At 43.2% G+C, this 17,754-nt stretch overlaps 1 pseudogene; it reads left to right on the forward strand.

The window, feature by feature from the left end:
- The first annotated feature begins 249 nt into the window (after positions 1-249).
- LOC129815619 (uncharacterized) lies at positions 250-17,541 on the forward strand (annotated as a pseudogene).
- Positions 17,542-17,754: the final 213 nt, after the last annotated feature.

Genomic DNA, 17,754 nt, shown 5'->3' on the forward strand with positions numbered 1-17,754 from the left:
AAAAGTCGCACATACAATGTCAACATTGTAATTGTTCTCTGATAACACGACATTGTGTTATATTATATAAAAAAATGTGTCAAGGAAAATAGACAAAAAACAGTAGGCTAAACAGTTTGTCCACTGTAAAAACACTGGTTATGGAAGTTGGTCATCCAAACTTCCTTGAAGACTTCCCCAAAACTATGATGAAAATGACAAGCTCCACCCCTGAACGTGCGTATCATCAAATCTGTTCAATCATTGGTTGAATACGCCAACTGTGAAACATCGACTCTGTTAATCTAAAAAAAGGTACTTTGTAAGCTTGGTGCCTTAGTATATTGTTGTTTTGTTATTTGCTGTGCCATACCTCAAGTTATTACTTTCTCTACCATAAAAAGGTTTTAGAAGTAACTTTTAGGGTTGTTTTCTGTAGCGCAATGCTGTGCGATGTTTATCCATGATCAGTTTGAGTTGTTGTCCTGATTCATTCTTTCAGACCTAGCCTAAAATCTTTGCGTGTTTTTCGGTTATTTTCTTCAATTGCACCAGGGAATTATCCAAAAATGAACGACCAGGATATGATTACTGAATGCTCCAATGACGTCTTCGTTCAGTTTGCCGAATCTCTGCACATATTTACAGGATATGTATGCGGGGGTTTTCTAGAATCATAGCAGCAGCCCTTCTGTATGTGTTTTACCTAAAGCCTATGCTTCTAACTCGACAAGTAAGTTTGTAAAGGTGATTATTATTAGTTTGTGTCATAGCATGTTTGTTGAAATAGCCAAATACTGCACTGAGAATACTAACAGCAATATTCCATAACAGTACAGTCATATAAGCGCACTATTTGGCAAACATCAATGTAATATTAGCACTATTTCAACCAATGCGTTGTAACTGTTTAACTTTGGGATAGGGGGCAGTATTTTGACCTCTGGATGAAAAGCGTGCCCAAAGTAAACTGCCTGTTACTCAGGCCCAGAAGCTAGGATATGCATATAATTGGTAGATTTGGATAGAAAACACTCTAAAGTTTCTAAAACGGTTAAAATAATGTATGTGAGTATAACAGAACTGATATGGCACGCAAAACCCAGAGGACAAACCACCCCCCCTCAATGGCTAGCACTTTAATTATATGGCCAAGTCCTCCCAGATCGCAGTTCCTAGGGCTTCCACTAGATGTCAACAGTCTTTAGAAAGAGTTTCAGGCTGGTTTTTTGAAAAATTACCCAGAAATTGTAGTTTTTCTAGGTCGCTTCCATTTTGGCTGTAGTGTTTCCAAGCGTGTGAAGAAGAGCGTGTTCTTTGGCATTTTTCTCCGGCAAAGACAATAACGATTCTCCGTGTAAAATGTTGTTGTTTATTTGCGTATTAGGATACCTAAGGTTTGATTATAAACGTTTTTTGACTTGTTTGGAAAAGTTTATTAGTAACCTTTGGAATTCATTTTGATGGAGGGAAACTGGGTGGATTATTGACTGAAGAGCGCCAGCTAAACTGAGTTTTTATGGATATAAAGAAGGACATTATCGAACAAAATGACCATTTGTAATGCAACTGGGACCTTTTGGAGTGCCAACAGAAGAAGATCATCAAAGGTAAGGCATTTTTTATATCGCTATTTCTGACTTTTGTGTCGCACCTGCCTGGTTGAAATATGTTTTTCATGTGTTTGTATGCGGGGCGCTGTCCTCAGATAATCGCATGGTTTGCTTTCACCGTAAAGCCTTTGTGAAATCTGACACAGTGGCTGGATTAACAAGAATATTTATAATAATTTAGTTTGAATTTGGCGCTCTGCAATTTCACGGGATGTTGTCGAGGTGTCCTGCTAGCAGCACGCCTTTCCCAAACAGGTTTTAACAACTTAAAGTCAGGAGTAGTCCTTTTGAATACACCCCGGTAAAAATCTATTGTTCTGCCCCTGAACAAGGCAGTTTAGAAGCCTTTTGTATTGCTCACATACGCATGTTTAGCAGATGATATAGCGGGTGTAGTGAAATGCTACCCACTGTTACCTGGGCGCCGAATACGTGGATGTCGTTTGAGGCAGCCCTCCGCACCTCTCAGATACAGAGGGGTTGGGTTTAATGCGGAAAACACATTTCAGTTGAATACATTCAGTTGATCAACTGACTAGGTATCCCCCTTTCCATATTCATATAATCTATGCACTGATAGTTGAACTGTCTTCCTTTCCACCAGGGCTATGATGCCAGAAGACTGTTTGAGGGAGACGACGTGGATAGGGAGAACAACCAAAGTGACTGTGTCAGCAAGAAGAGATTGAGATAAACGTCAGCTTCAAATGAGAACAAGTGTTTGTTGTTTAGAAAAAGTAAACCATGACATACAGTATGTGTAAATAAAAGCTGATTTGGCTTTTATTGACTTTCCATAACAATTCACTGTGTTTATTAATTTACCAGGAAAAGAAGAAGCCACCCATGAACAGCGATGTGGCTGCTTTTGCATCACAGGCAAAGGTGGTGTACCCCATCAACCAGAAATACAGAGTAAGATCCTTTATTTAACCTTTATTTAACTAGGCAAGTCAGTAAAGAACAAATACTTATTTTGTAATGACGGCCTACCCGGACAACGCTGGGCCAATTGTGCGCCGCCCTATGGGACTCCCGAACCCGGGTGGTTGTGATACAGCTTGGGATCAAACCAGGGTCTGTAGTGAGGCCTCTCGCACTGAGATGCAGTGCCTTAGACCGCTATGCCACACGGGATATCTGTTTATATTACAGACTTCATACCACAGAAGCTATAAAAGGTTCTAACCAAATCTATCCAGATTGTAACCCTAATTGGAATATCATTTTGCCTTCAATCCAGAGCATTGGATGGGGTTCAAAGGATAGTTCAGCACAAATACATATTTCAATATTTCTTCCCTTTCCTTGAAAGCAGTCTATGGCTGAACTTTCCATTTTAAGATCACATTAAATAGGACTGAATACATCTGGCAAACTTTGACTTTGATGCGAACTGTCCCTTTAATGTCAATTCCCAGCGACAGCCCTTAGCGGATGGAGCCTCCATCCCATCGCTGCATGAGCACTCCAAGCATCCCATCCTCCCCAACGGAGTGTCCTCATCTGACTCTAGCGGAGTCACTGAGCCATGACCAGGACGATGATGACAGCAGCCAGTTCATCTCCTCGCTGGTCACCAAGAGCCTCCAGAACGAGAGTTTCACTCAGGTGGCCCACTACCCCCACACAGTCTTTCAGACAGGGTGAGCTGATGTGGGATAGATATTCAGTTAAAGGGATAATTCAGAGAAATTACATATTAAGATATGTGTTTTCTTACCTTGAAATCAGTCTACACTCTTAGAAAAAAGGGATCCAAAAAGGTTATTTGGCTATCTACATGCGAGAACCCTTTTGGGTTCCATGTATATCCCTCTGTTGAAAGGGTTCTACATGGAAACCAAAAAGGTTACTCAAAGGTTTCTCCCATGGGCTGTGTAAGATTGTATAGACAATCCTCACTTTAATGTAGATAAACTATCCCTTGGACTGGATCATCAAAGTTCTAGCTGTTTATGATGATGTCATATTTCTGAGTACCTTTGAATGCGTTGTGTTTCTAGTGTAGCTGTTATCATTGTAGATTTGAGTGCAGGATTAGCCTATACTCTCTGGCTCCGCAGGAACGTGCAGCAACACTGTTCACAGGCCTTGGAGGAGAAATGTGTGGTGGGTGACCTCTTTCTTTCATCACACACTAGCAAACAATTTATAATGCTAAATGTTCATAATGCAATGACTGACTGGTCTGTTGTGACAAAGCTCTTAAAAGAAAAGGAGAAAAAAAGCGAGAATGGACTCTACCTACATGTGTATTTATCCTACTGTTTTTACCAAACTAAGCCAAATATTCATAATCTGTTATGAATGCACTTATAGTGCCTATTATATCCCCATATAGCATTATAAGACATGATATAAGCTTTTTTTTGTGCATTTTTATCGATAATACTTGCTATGTAATTTCAAATCAAATAAAAATGTATTTGTCACATGTGCCGAATACAACAGGTGTAGACCTTACAGTAAAATGCTTACTTACAAGCCCTTAACCAACAATGCAGTTTTAAGAAAATACCTAAAAAAGTAAGAGATAAGAATAACAAATAATTCAAGAGCAGCAGTAAAATAACAATAGCGGGGTTAAATACAGGGGGTGCAAGTACAGAGTCAATGTACAGAGTCAAAGTACAGTGTCAACTTTAATAACTCTATCTACATTTACATTGAGGTAATATGTAAATGTAGATAGAGTTATTAAAGTGACTATGCATAGATAATAACAGAGATTAGCAGCAGGGTAAAAGGGGGGGGGGGGCAATGCAAATAGTCTGGGTAGCCATTTGATTAGATGTTCAGGAGTTTTATGGCTTGGGGTAGAAGCTGTTTAGAAGCCTTTTTGTCCTAGACTTGGTGCTCCGGTACCGCTTGCCATGCGGTAGCAGAGAGAACAGTCTTTGACTAGGGTGGCTGGAGTCTTTGACCATTTTTAGGGCCTTCCCATGACACCGCCTGGTATAGAGGCCATGGTTGGAAGGAAGCTTGGCCCTAGTGATGTACTGGGCCGTACGCATCACCCTCTGTAGTGCCTTGCGGTCGGAGGCCGAGCAGTTGCCATTCCAGGCAGTAATGCAACCCGTCAGGATGCTCTCGATGGTGAGGCTGTAGGACCTTTTGAGGATCTCAGGACCCATGCCAAATCTTTTCAGTCTCCTGAGGGGGAATAGGTTTTGTCGTGCCCTCTTCATGACTGTCTTGGTGTGCTTGGACCATGTCAGTTTGTTGGTGATGTGAATGCCAAGGAACTTGAAGCTTTCAACCTGCACCACTACAGCCCCGTCAATGAGAATGGGGGTGTGCTTGAAGTCCAGGATCTAGTTGCAGAGGGAGGTGTTTAATCCCAGGGTTCTTAGCTTATTTTTTATTTTTTATTTAACTAGGCAAGTCAGTTAAGAACAAATTCTTATTTACAATGACGGCCTACCAGGGAACAGTGGGTTAACTGCCTTGTTCAGGGGCAGAAGGACATTTTTACCTTCTCAGCTCGGGCATTCGGTCCAGCAACCTTTCGGTTATTGGCCAAATGTTCTAACCACTAGGCTACCTGCCGCCCCTGCCGAGCTTTGAGGGCACTATGGTGTTGAATGCTAAGCTGTAGTCAATTAATAGCATTCTCACAGTTGTTCCTTTTGTCCAGGTGGGAAAGGGCCGTGTGGAGTGCAATAGAGATTGCATCATCTGTGAATCTGTTGAGGTGGTATGCAAATTGGAGTGGGTCTAGTGTTTCTGGGATAATGGTGTTGATGTGAGCCATGACCATCCTTTCAAATCATTTCATGGCTACAGACATGAGTGCTACGGGTCTGTATTCATTTAGGCAGGTTACCTTAGTGTTCTTGGTCACAGGGACTATGGTGGATTGCTTGAGACATGTTGGTATTACAGACTCGGACAGAGAGAGGTTGAAAATGTCAGTGAAGACACTTGCCAGTTGGTCAGCGCATGCTCAGAGTACACACCCTGATAATCTGCCTGGCCCTACGGCCTTGTGAATGTTGACCTGTTTAAAGGTCTTACTCACATCGGCTGTGGAGAACATGATCACACAGTAGTCCGGAACAGCTGATGCTCTCATGCATGTTTCAGTGTTACTTGCCTTGAAGCGAGCATAGAAGTTATTTAGCTTGTCTGGTAGGCTCATGTCACTGGGCATGTGTCAAATGTTGGTGCGTCAAAATCTCAAGACGATATCTCCCTTACTTCTCCTGTTTCCTTGTTGTAGCTCTTTCTCCAAATTCTCATAATTATACTCAGTGGTCGGTTTCCAAGATAAAAAGGATTCAGATTTGTACATCAATGTCTTCTCCTGCAGGAAAGGGTAGGAAGGAATCTCTGTCAAAATCTTGATATACTGTGGCAAGAAAAAGTATGTGAACCCTTTGGAATTACCTGGATTTTTGCATAAATTGGTCATCAAATTTGATCTGATCTTCATCTACCATAATTTCCGGACTATAAGCCGCTACTTTTTTTCCCACGCTATGAACCTTGCGCTTTATACAATGACGCGGCTAATTTATGGATTTTTCCCGCTTTCACAAATTCATGCCGCCAAAAACCTGAGCACCGTCACATAATGTGAAGTAAATCGAGCGCGCTCAAACTTTCCATCATTCTGATTACGGTAGTCATTTTGTCACCCTCATCATGGCAAAGAGAAGGAGAAATGCATATGATGCAGCTTTCAATTTGAAGGCGATCGATCTGGCTGTTTGAAAAGTAAATAGAGCTGCTGCACGGGAGCTTGGCCTTAATGAGTCGATTAAAAGACGTTGGAAACAGCAGCGTGAGAAACTGACTTAGTGCAAAAAGACAACAAAAGCTTTCAGAGGAAAGAAAAGCAGATGGCCCGAACTAGAAAATGAGGCTTGGGTGACAAGTGGGGAGAAATCCTTCACTAAAACGGGCCGCATGCGAAGAGCGATTTATGGTCAAGTCTGCCAGTGGGTCCTGACAGCGTGGAGCTGCTGCGTATTGAAGAGGGCAGCATAAGCTCAGCGGGGAATTTGCCTCCGGATGAAAGTGAGGAGAGCACAATGAAAACGATCCAACATCGGATGAAGCAATTCTGAGACTATTCAACTCCGACACCAAAGGAGATGACAGTGGTTTCAGTGCACAGGAGGAAGATAGTGACCAAGGACTTTCTTGGTAGGCTACTGTTTACTGCTATTTAAAAAAAAAAAAATGTTACAAGCCTGTTTCGTTAAAGCCTATTTATTTTTGTTACAAGACGTGTTTCGTTAAAGCCTATTTATTTTTGTTACAAGCCGTGTTTCGTTTAAAGGCTGTGTAAAGTTCATTTGTTTCAATGTACCGGTAGGCACCTGCGGCTTATAGACACGTGCAGCTTATTTATGTACAAAATACATTTTTTTTTAAATTCAGTGGGTGCGGCTTATTTTCAGGTGCGCTTAATAGTCCAGCAATTACGGTCACAATTACGGTCACAATTATTAAGTCACAACAATAGACAAATATAGTGTGCTTAAACTAATAACACACAAATTATTGTATTTTTCTTGTCTTTATTGAATACATAAACATTCAGTGTAGGTTGGAGAAAGTATATGAACCCCTAGGCTAATGACTTCTCCAAAAGCTAATTGGAGTCAGGGGTCAGCTAACCTGGAGTCTTCTTACATTTACATTTTTACATTTTAGTCATTTAGCAGACGCTCTTATCCAGAGCGACTTACAGTAGAGTGCATACATTTTATTACATTTTACATACTGAGACAAGGATATCCCTACCGGCCAAACCCTCCCTAACCCGGACGACGCTATGCCAATTGTGCGTCGCCCCACGGACCTCCCGGTTGCGGCCGGCTGCGACAGAGCCTGGGCGCGAACCCAGCCCAGCCTGGGCGCGAACACAGAGACTCTGGTGGCGCAGCTAGCACTGCGATGCAGTGCCCTAGACCACTGCGCCCCCCGGGAGGTCATTTCTTCTAACCTTAAGAAGAATCCTAGAGTGTCAGCTAAAGATTTACAGAAATCTCAGGAATGTGCTAACATCTCTGTTGACAAGTCTACGATACGTAAAATACTTAACAAGAAGGGTGTTCATAGGAGGACACCACGGAAGAAGCCACTGCTGTCCAAAAAATACCTTTCTGCACATCTGAAGTGCACCTGGATGTTCCACAGCGCTACTGGCTAAATATTCTGTGGACAGATGAAACTGCAGTTGAGTTGTTTGGAAGGAACACCCAACACTATGTGTGGAGAAAAAAAATGCACAGCACACCAACATCAAAGCCTCATTCCAACTGTAAAGTATGGTGGAGGGAGCATCATGGTTTGGGACTGCTTTGCTGCCTCTGGGCCTGGACAGCTTGCTATCATTGACAGCAAAATGAATTCACAAGTTTATCAAGACATTTTGCAGGAGAATGTTAGGCTGTCTGCCAATTTAAGCTCAACAGAAGTTGGGTGAAGCAACAGAATGGCTTCAACAGTAGAAAATACACCTTCTGTAGTGGCCCAGTCAGAGTCCGGACCTCAACCTGATTGAGATGCTGTGGCATGACCTCAAGAGAGCAGTTCACACCAGACATCCCAAGAATATTGCTGAACTGAAACAGTTTTGTAAAGAGGAATGGTCCAAAATTCCTCCTGATCGCTGTGCAGGTCTGATCTGCAACTACAGAACATGTTTGGTTGAGGTCATTGCTGCCAAAGGAGGGTTCACATAAATCCAAGGGTTCACATACTTTTTCCAGCCTGCACTGTGAATGTTTACACGGTGTGTTAAATGAAGACATGAAAACAAATAAAACGTTGTCTACGTAGTAGACTAGCACAGTCAAACCTTTCAACCCGCATAGTATGTAATTCACATTATACAAATTGACCCGCCAAATCTGAACCATATTATTTGCTCAGGCAAGTAAGACGTGATTTAAATGGGGGGAATTAAGTTTATGGGTAAACTTTTAAAAATACATCTTGAAGTTTGTGGGAATTTTTTTCTAAAAAGATCTTAAAGTTTGGTGGGAAACTTTAAGTACTGTATGTGTCGCTCCACAGACAAAGGGCTTTAGCAAACAGGTGGAGACCTTCTGCCAGAGACTGCTGGGCAGGTCTAGTATTCTCCCCAGAAATGAGGCCCAGGATGTTATCCACACCCTCATCCACTGTCTCCTATCGGTGGAAAACCAGTTGACTGAGACTCAGGCCGCAGACATGAAGGTGAGAAACTGTAAGAATGAGTCAAAATAAGGGAGAGACATCATCTCTACTCAATACATTTCTATCTGGACGTTCTGTAACGTTGCAGTCTTCTGAACAGGCCCCAGGTTTCACTCATCATGGGTCGTATTCATTAGGTACCAAACTGAAGAAAATGGACTGAAACAGGGAGGGATAACCTGGACTTGTTCAATAAGAACCACTTGTTTTTGCTTTCCATTGTAAAATGTTTTGCTACGGTGTGCCTTAATGAATACATCCCTGTTTTTGATATTATTTGTTTGACCCGCTCTAGGTATGGCATACGCGTATCCAGTATTATAGGCTTCTCAGATCTAGCTACACAAGTCAATTGAAATTTGATCAAATTTATTCATAAAGTCCTTTTTACATCAGCAGTTGTCACAAAGTGCTTATACTGTAACCCGAACTAGACCCCAAAGACATTGCAAAAACAAAAGCAATGCCAAAGCGGTAAGGCTTGTTTCTAGATCCATATCTCTCTTCCCACCAGCTCTCCCAGAGGACACAGGAGAAGCTGCTGTGGTGGGAGGAGCTGAAGTGTGTGCTGCGGGCCAAGCAGGCCCTGCTCCGGCAGAAGGCATCCCCCAGACAGGGCCTAGTGGCCCGAGGCCTGGAGCAGCTGACCAGTGACGGGACACCTGACCTTCGCCACCATGGAGAAGACCCTGGCCGAGCTGCAAGCTGCCCTGACCGATGGGCTCCAGTACTGCAGTGAAGGTGACTCATGACGCAGACACAGATGCATGCACACTCACACACACACACACACACACACACACACACACACACACACGTTTTTCGTTAATCTGTAATCTGCTAACCGGGGGATTCCTGACACATTATTGTTCTTGCGGGCCACCAACTCCAAATAGCCAACCAGTGAAGCAAAGAAACTGGTGTGTGTTTTTAACAAAAGAGTGACCTCCTTGAATTCAATATCAGGTCAAATATTGTGTAGTAGATTAGCATTCTAGTTCATGTGAAATCAGTACCCAGAGGGTAGAATTTGGAACATAGTGTCATAATGACGTCTTTGCAACCAGTTATGCCCACTGGGAAGTTGTGTAATTCTGTAATACCCTGCTGGATGTCCCTCCTGAGGAATATGGTGGCAATCTTTCAGTATTATGTGGCCTAGTTCCTCATCTTAAATGAACTGGTGTCTTAAAATAGCCCATTTTACGGCCTCTTCTCCATTTCTAACAAGATTGAATCAAATAAATGTATGGAAGTATCAAGTGATTAGTCTTTGAGAGCACCAATGCAAACCAAAATAAAACATAATTGTATAGTAATACAGTTTTGACATAGGGAAAGGGGGATACCTAGTCAGTTGTCCAACGAATGAAATGCGTCTTCCACATTTAACCCAACCCCTCTGAATCAGAGTGTTGCGGGGGCTGCCTTAATCGACATCCACGGCACCCAGGAAACAGTGCCTTGCTCTGGGGTAGAACGACAGATTTTTACCTTGTCAGCTCGGGGATTTGATCCAGCAACCTTCCGGTCACTGGCCCCCCAATGCTCTAACCACTAGGCTACCTGCCGCCCCATCATAAGTACATTTGTAGTAATGAAATGTACTACTCGACTATAAATGGTAAGTGCATAATGATACACAGAAAAATGAAGTGAATTGTGTTAAACTGGTCATATTCTGTGCCGAATCAGCAACTTAGTGTAGTAGCATTGTGATCAAAACTACATGTAACTTCATTTTTTATACAGAATGCAGGATAAAGACCAAGGAGCTTGAGTATGAAAAGTGCAAGAAGATCGACTCCAATAAGAAGAAGCTCTTGAGGACTCAAGCGAAGGAGAGAAGCCGTGTCTTGGATTCTGCACAGACTCACAGTGACCCACAGGAATTTGTGAAGGTCAATATCTCTCTTTTAGTAGGCTCATTCGTTCCCTGTCATGTGTCCAGTGCCACAACAATAGTAGTAGTAAACTACTGCTCACATTGATCTATTCAATCACTTCACTATAAAGTCTACTTTGGATGAGTGCCACCTCTGTGTAAGTCTATAACAGTTATCCATCTCATTACATTACATTGTTAATGGCTCCTGATAGCTGCATGCTCTGGGTTTAACAGTTCAATTTTCCTCTCCAGTTGTATCAAGAGCAGGTAGCTTAGTGGTTAGAGTTTTGGGCAAGTAACCGTGAAGTTTAACCCACTGTTCCTAGGCCGTCATTGTAAATAAGAATTTGTTCTTAACTGACTTGCATAGTTAAATTTAAAAAATGTTCTGAAACAAAAGAAGCAGAGCAGTGACTTGGAGCTGCAGCAGGATGGTAGAGTGGCTGGGGTCTTTGGAGGGTAGGTTGTCATGATGTATGGGGACAGCTGCTCAGTTGAACATCTCCTTCCAATATCATGTGCATTAATATGGAGGTAATCCCCCTTTTGCTGCTATAACAGCCTCCACTCTTATGGGAAGGCTTTCCACTAGATGTTGGAACATCGCTTCCATTCAGCCACAAGCGCATAGTGAGGTAGGGCACTGATGTTGGCGATTAGGCCTGGCTCGCAGTCGGTGTTCCAATTCATCCCAAACTTGTTTGATGGGGTTGAGGTCATAGCTCTGTGCAGGCCAGTCAAGTTCTTCCACACCGATTTTGACAAACCATTTCTGTATGGACCTTGCTTTGTGCACAGGGCATTGTCATGCTGAAACAGGAAAGGACCTTCCCCAAAGTTAGAAGCACAGTATTGTCTAGATGCTGTAGCATTAAGATTTCCCTTCACTGGAACTAAGGGGCCTAGCCTGAACCATGTAAAACAGCCCCAGACCATTCTTCCTCCTCCACCAAACTTTATAGTTGGCACTATGGATTGGGGCAGGTAGCGTTCTAATGGCATCCGACAGACTAAAGATTTGTCCTTCGGACTGCCAGATCGTGAAGCTTGATTCATCACTCCAGAGAACGCGTTTCCACTGCTCCAGAGTCCAATTGTGGTAAGCTTTACACCACTCCAGCTGATGCTTGGCATTGCGCATTGTGATGTTAGGCTTGTGTGCAGCTGCTTGGCCATGGAAACCCATTTCATGATGCTCCCGACTAACAGTTCTTGTGCTGTCTTTGCTTCCAGAGGCAGTTTGGAACTCGGTAGTGAGTGTTGCAACCGATGACAGATGGTTTTTACGAACTTCAGCACTCGGCGGTCCTGTTCTGTGAGCTTGTGTGGCCTACCACATTGCGGCTGAGCGTTGTTGCTCGTAGACATTTCCACTTCACACTAACAGCACTTACAGTTGACTGGGGCAGCTCTAGCAGAGCAGAAATTTGTTGAACTGACTTGTTGGAAAGGTAGCATCCTATGACGGTGCCACGTTGAAAGTCACTGAGCTCTTCAGGAAGGCCATTCTACTGACAATGTTTGTTTATGTAGATTGCATGTGTCGTGACTTTACTTTCATGAATCTGTTATTTATCTAATCAACTAACTATTTTTAATTGTTACCAGATTAAATTAATCATGTAACATTTGGCTCATTAGAATTTGGGGCACCACGAGAGCAGTTCTTTAAAGAGTTACTATCTCCCGAATTAAACTCTAAAGGTCTTATCACATCCATAAACAGTCAACTTATTAATCATAACCTTATATCATATCATCATTCTGAACAGTCGTAACCTCCTGTATCTGCAAAAACCAGAGCCTTACTTATGATTCAGTACTACACAAATTGGTTTAATTATTTATTTACTAGCTAACTAAATGTTAACACAGGATAAACATACACACTTAATACATTAGAAACAGGTCACTAGCGGACTGACACAATATGGCGGCTTGTTACAAAAGAGGAGGGCAGAGAGGGACAGAGACATAATACTTTGGTACATTTAGAAACTACTCTCACAGTAATCATATACTTTGCATACGAACCACCGTCCGTTTGGAGTAAGAAATCATGAATGTATTTACATGTAAATGCCTTGGTTCTTCATGTATTTCTGTCGGAACCAGGCCGCCTTGGAAATTGAGTTCAGCCTCTGCTGTCGTCCGGTATCCGGTGACAGAGTTTATTCTACTTCCATTCGCTCTGGAAGATGCTTATTTGAAGATAGGCTAGCCAGCCGTGTTGATGGTTATCAGTGGGGTGATGAGAATAGCATACTAAGGTGATTTGAGAAGAGTAGTAGAATGGTCCCACTTAAATTTGCTTCTCTAGATGCTTTACTTAGGACAGCTAATCAGCAGTACCAGTGATTGTCCGGGAGGTGACTTTATCGTCTCTACCTCGTGTTGAGATTCAGAGTTCGAACCACTTTGGATGTGAGCTGCAGCTCCACGTCTTTCTAGTCTGATATGTTCATTCTTAAAGTTCATTCGAAAGGGCGGTTCCGTCAGGCTGACACACTCTCTGACCTCACTCAAGGGTGCGGTGAATACTAACGAACAAAGTTTTAGAAACTATTTCCTCTTATAGTTTCCAAAATCACATCCTTCTCTTAACAAAAACAATCATCATATTTCATGCACAACGTATCGGAAGGACACTTCACACATATAGTGTGTGTACTTTTCAAGTTACAGTATATCCTTTATACATTTTTTAATGACATCACAAAATAACAACTGAAATGACATTATTATTCTTTAGATCGCCTCTGACCATTCCCCATGTTCTACGTTAGAAATATTTTTCCAGTATTTGTTTTAGAACGTGACAGAGTTTTGGTGGGAAAAGTGTCTGAAACAAAGGCCCATTCCTGTGGTGATCATTGGAGAGGAAGATAGGTGAATGTTCTGTCCTTGATTTACAACAGGGTGTGAGCTGTCAACTGCCACCAGTTCCCTTCTCCCCCTTCTGTGGGTGAGAGATGGTCTGCTGGAAGTAATTTGTTGCCAAGCTGATCTGACCTATTTGGATCCTTACAGGACAGTCATGACACATGGCTGGCTGTGTGCTCGATTTTATACAACTGTCAGCAACGGGTATGGCTAAAATGGCCAAATCCACTAATTTGAAGGGATGTCCACATACTTTTGTATATATAGTGTATTTCCTGTAGCACCCACCTAACGTCACAATATGACAACATGACGTCACAGTCGCAACACAATCAGAACGATTGGGAACTATTTCGCGCTGGCAAGATTTTTACATGACACCTCCCAACTTTTTAACCTATTGTTTGTGTTTTGTACTGTTTACTTCATTCTACCTTGTCAAAGAGGTTGAGGAGTCCCCTGGTTTTTGTCTATTGAATTATCCTAGCCAATAGCCCCAAGCAGTCAGCATTCGCCTTGTACCACTGATCTTTCTTATTTCTCATGGTATATCACCCATGCTTTTGTATCTCCAGAGGCATCATGCCAGACCAGGAGCAGAGGCTATGGTTGGATCAAGATGGTGACCTGGCTGCACTGCTGCAGCAGGCAGAGGGCAATGCCAAACGGCAACTGGAGGGCCTACGGGCTCAGCTGGAACAATATGGACAGTTAGGAATTCTTCCAGACCTAGAAATGTAATGAATAGAGCTGACTCGATTTCTTATTTTACCTGACAGACATCCTTTCTGCTCAATACATTTCTATCTGGAGGTTCTGTAATATTACAGTCTACTGAAAAGGCCCCAGGTTTATCTCATCTTGGGTTGTATTCATTAGGTACCAAACTGAAGAAAACGGAGTGAAACAGGGAGAGAATACCTGGACCAATAAGAACCACTTGTTTTTGCTTTCCATTATAAAAAGTTTTGCTACGTTGTGCCTTAATGAATACGCCCCTGGTTTTAATACTGTATTTCTGTTCAACCCGCTGTAGGTAATCAAATCAAATTTTATTTGTCACATACACATGGTTAGCAGATGTTAATGCGAGTGTAGCGAAATGCTTGTGCTTCTAGTTCCGACAATGCAGTAATAACCAACGAGTAATCTAACCTAACAATTCCACAACTACTACCTTATACACACAAGTGGAAAGGGATAAAGAATATGTACATAAAGATATATGAATGAGTGATGGTACAGAACGGCATAGGCAAGATGCAGTAGATGGTATAGAGTACAGTATATACATATGAGATGAGTACTGTAGGGTATATAAACATAAAGTGGCATAGTTTAAAGTGGCTAGTGATACATGTATTACATAAAGATGGTAAGATGCAGTAGATGATATAGAGTACAGTATATACATATGAGATGAGTAATGTAGGGTATGTAAACATTATATTAAGTGGCATTGTTTAAAGTGGCTAGTGATACATTTTTACATACATTTCCATCAATTCCCATTATTAAAGTGGCTGGAGTTGAGTCAGTATGTTGGCAGCGGCCACTAAATGTTAGTGGTGGCTGTTTAACAGTCTGATGGCCTTGAGATAGAAGCTGTTTTTCAGTCTCTCGGTCCCTGCTTTGATGCATCTGTACTGACCTCGCCTTGTGGATGATAGCGGGGTGAACAGGCAGTAGCTCTGGTGGTTGTTTTCCTTGATGATCTTTATGGCCTTCCTGTGACATCGGGTGGTGTAGGTGTCCTGGAGGGCAGGTAGTTTGCCCCCGGTGATGCATTGTGCAGACCTCACTACCCTCTGGAGAGCCTTATGGTTGTGGGCGGAGCAGTTGCCATACCAGGCGGTGATACAGCCCGACAGGATGCTCTCGATTGTGCATCTGTAGAAGTTTGTGAGTGCTTTTGGTGACAAGCCGAATTTCTTCAGCCTCCTGAGGTTGAAGAGGCGCTGCTGCGCCTTCTTCACAACGCTGTCTGTGTGGGAGGACCAATTCAGGTTGTCCGTGATGTGTACACCGAGGAACTTAAAACTTACTACCCTCTCCACTACTGTTCCGTCGATGTGGATAGGGGGGTGCTCCCTCTGCTGTTTCCTGAAGTCCACAATCATCTCCTTTGTTTTGTTGACGTTGAGTGTGAGGTTATTTTCCTGACACCACACTCCGAGGGCCCTCACCTCCTCCCTGTAGGCCGTCTCGTCGTTGTTGGTAATCAAGCCTACCACTGTAGTGTCATCCGCAAACCTGATGATTGAGTTGGAGGCGTGGGTGAACGGGGAGTACAGGAGAGGGCTCAGAACGCACCCTTGTGGGGCCCCAGTGTTGAGGATCAGCGGGGTGGAGATGTTGTTACCTACCCTCACCACCTGGGGGCGGCCCGTCAGGAAGTCCAGTACCCAGTTGCACAGGGCGGCGTCGAGACCCAGGGTCTCGAGCTTGATGACGGGTTTGGATGGTACTATGGTGTTAAATGCTGAGCTGTAGTCGATGAACAGCATTCTCACATAGGTATTCGTCTTGTCCAGATGGGTTAGGGCAGTGTGCAGTGTGGTTGCGATTGCGTCGTCTGTGGACCTATTGAGTCGGTAAGCAAATTGGAGTGGGTGTAGGGTGGAGGTGATATGGTCCTTGACTAGTCTCTCAAAGCACTTCATGATGACGGAAGTGAGTGCTACGGGGCGGTAGTCGTTTAGCTCAGTTACCTTAGCTTTCTTGGGAACAGGAACAATGGTGGCCCTCTTGAAGTATGTGGGAACAGCAGACTGGGAAAGGATTGATTGAATATGTCCGTAAACACACCAGCCAGCTGGTCTGCGCATGCTCTGAGGACGCGGCTGGGAATGCCGTCTGGGCCTGCAGCCTTGCGAGGGTTAACACGTTTAAATGTTTTACTCACCTCGGCTGCAGTGAAGGAGAGCCCGCAGGTTTTGGTAGCGGGCCGTGTCAGTGGCACTGTATTGTCCTCAAAGCGAGCAAAAAAGTTATTTAGTCTGTCTGGGAGCAAGACATCCTGGTCCGCGATGGGGCTGGTTTTCTTTTTGTAATCCGTGATTGACTGTAGACCCTGCCACATACCTCTTGTGTCTGAGCTGTTGAATTGCGACTCTACTTTGTCTCTATACTGGCACTTAGCTTATTTGATTGCCTTGCGGAGGGACTAGCTACACTGTTTGTATTCGGTCATGTTATGGTGTGAGGAGGTGGCCCTGGCCTGCCTCAGACACCTAGATGAACAGCAGTTGAAGATCTTCAGAGACATGGTGGTCAGACAGAGGTACGTGCTGAATTTATTATTATTTAAAAAATGTAACTAGACAAGTCAGTTAAGAACAAATTATTATTTACAATGAAGGCCTACCCTGGCGACGCTGGGCCAACCTTGCGTCGCCCTATGGGACTCCCAATCACAGCCACTGCACCACTCGGGAGCCCACTTAGACCACTGCACCATTCGGGAGCCCACGGGTCAATCCATGCTTTTGCCTGGCAGGTGTGCCAAAGTATATAATAGAATATTCATCATTGACAACTTAATAGATTTAATACAATATGTTTAAGTGTGTTTAATGTGCATAATATGATTCAGTGTCTTTGAAATCAATGACAAGATATGCATTTGGACATATTGACTATTCTGAATATCACTATTTTGTTCTGTTCTATTCTATCCCAGCCACGAGGGGATGTTGATCGAGAAGAAACAGTAACTACTGCTGGCTGCGGTGCAGAGGCACTTTTTGGCCAGACACTTCAGGATCAGCCTGAGGATCCTGAAGGAGATGAGGCTGTCCAAGCTCAAGGTGCTGTCTCAGAATGACTTCAGGTCCCTGCTGGCTCTAGTGAACCAGACCCAGGCAACAGTCAGCCCAACAAAGACCAAAGCTCAGAATCAGGTCCAGGAACACTTCCACTTACAATTACAACAATAGTAAACTATTCTGAACAAAAATAAAAATTGTTGGTTCCATTTTCCATACGCATATTTCTCTCAAAGTTTCTGCACAAATTTGTCTACATCCCTTTTAGTGAGTATTTCTCCTTTGCCAAGATAATCCATCCACCTGACACGTGTGGCATATCAAGAAGCTGATTAAACAGCATGATCATTACACAGGTGCATATTGTGGTGGGGACAATAAAATGGCCACTCTAAAATGTGCAGTTTTGTTACACAACATAATGCCA

Source organism: Salvelinus fontinalis, chromosome 18, assembly GCF_029448725.1.
Source record: "Salvelinus fontinalis isolate EN_2023a chromosome 18, ASM2944872v1, whole genome shotgun sequence".
NCBI classification, from domain to species: Eukaryota; Metazoa; Chordata; class Actinopteri; order Salmoniformes; family Salmonidae; genus Salvelinus; species Salvelinus fontinalis.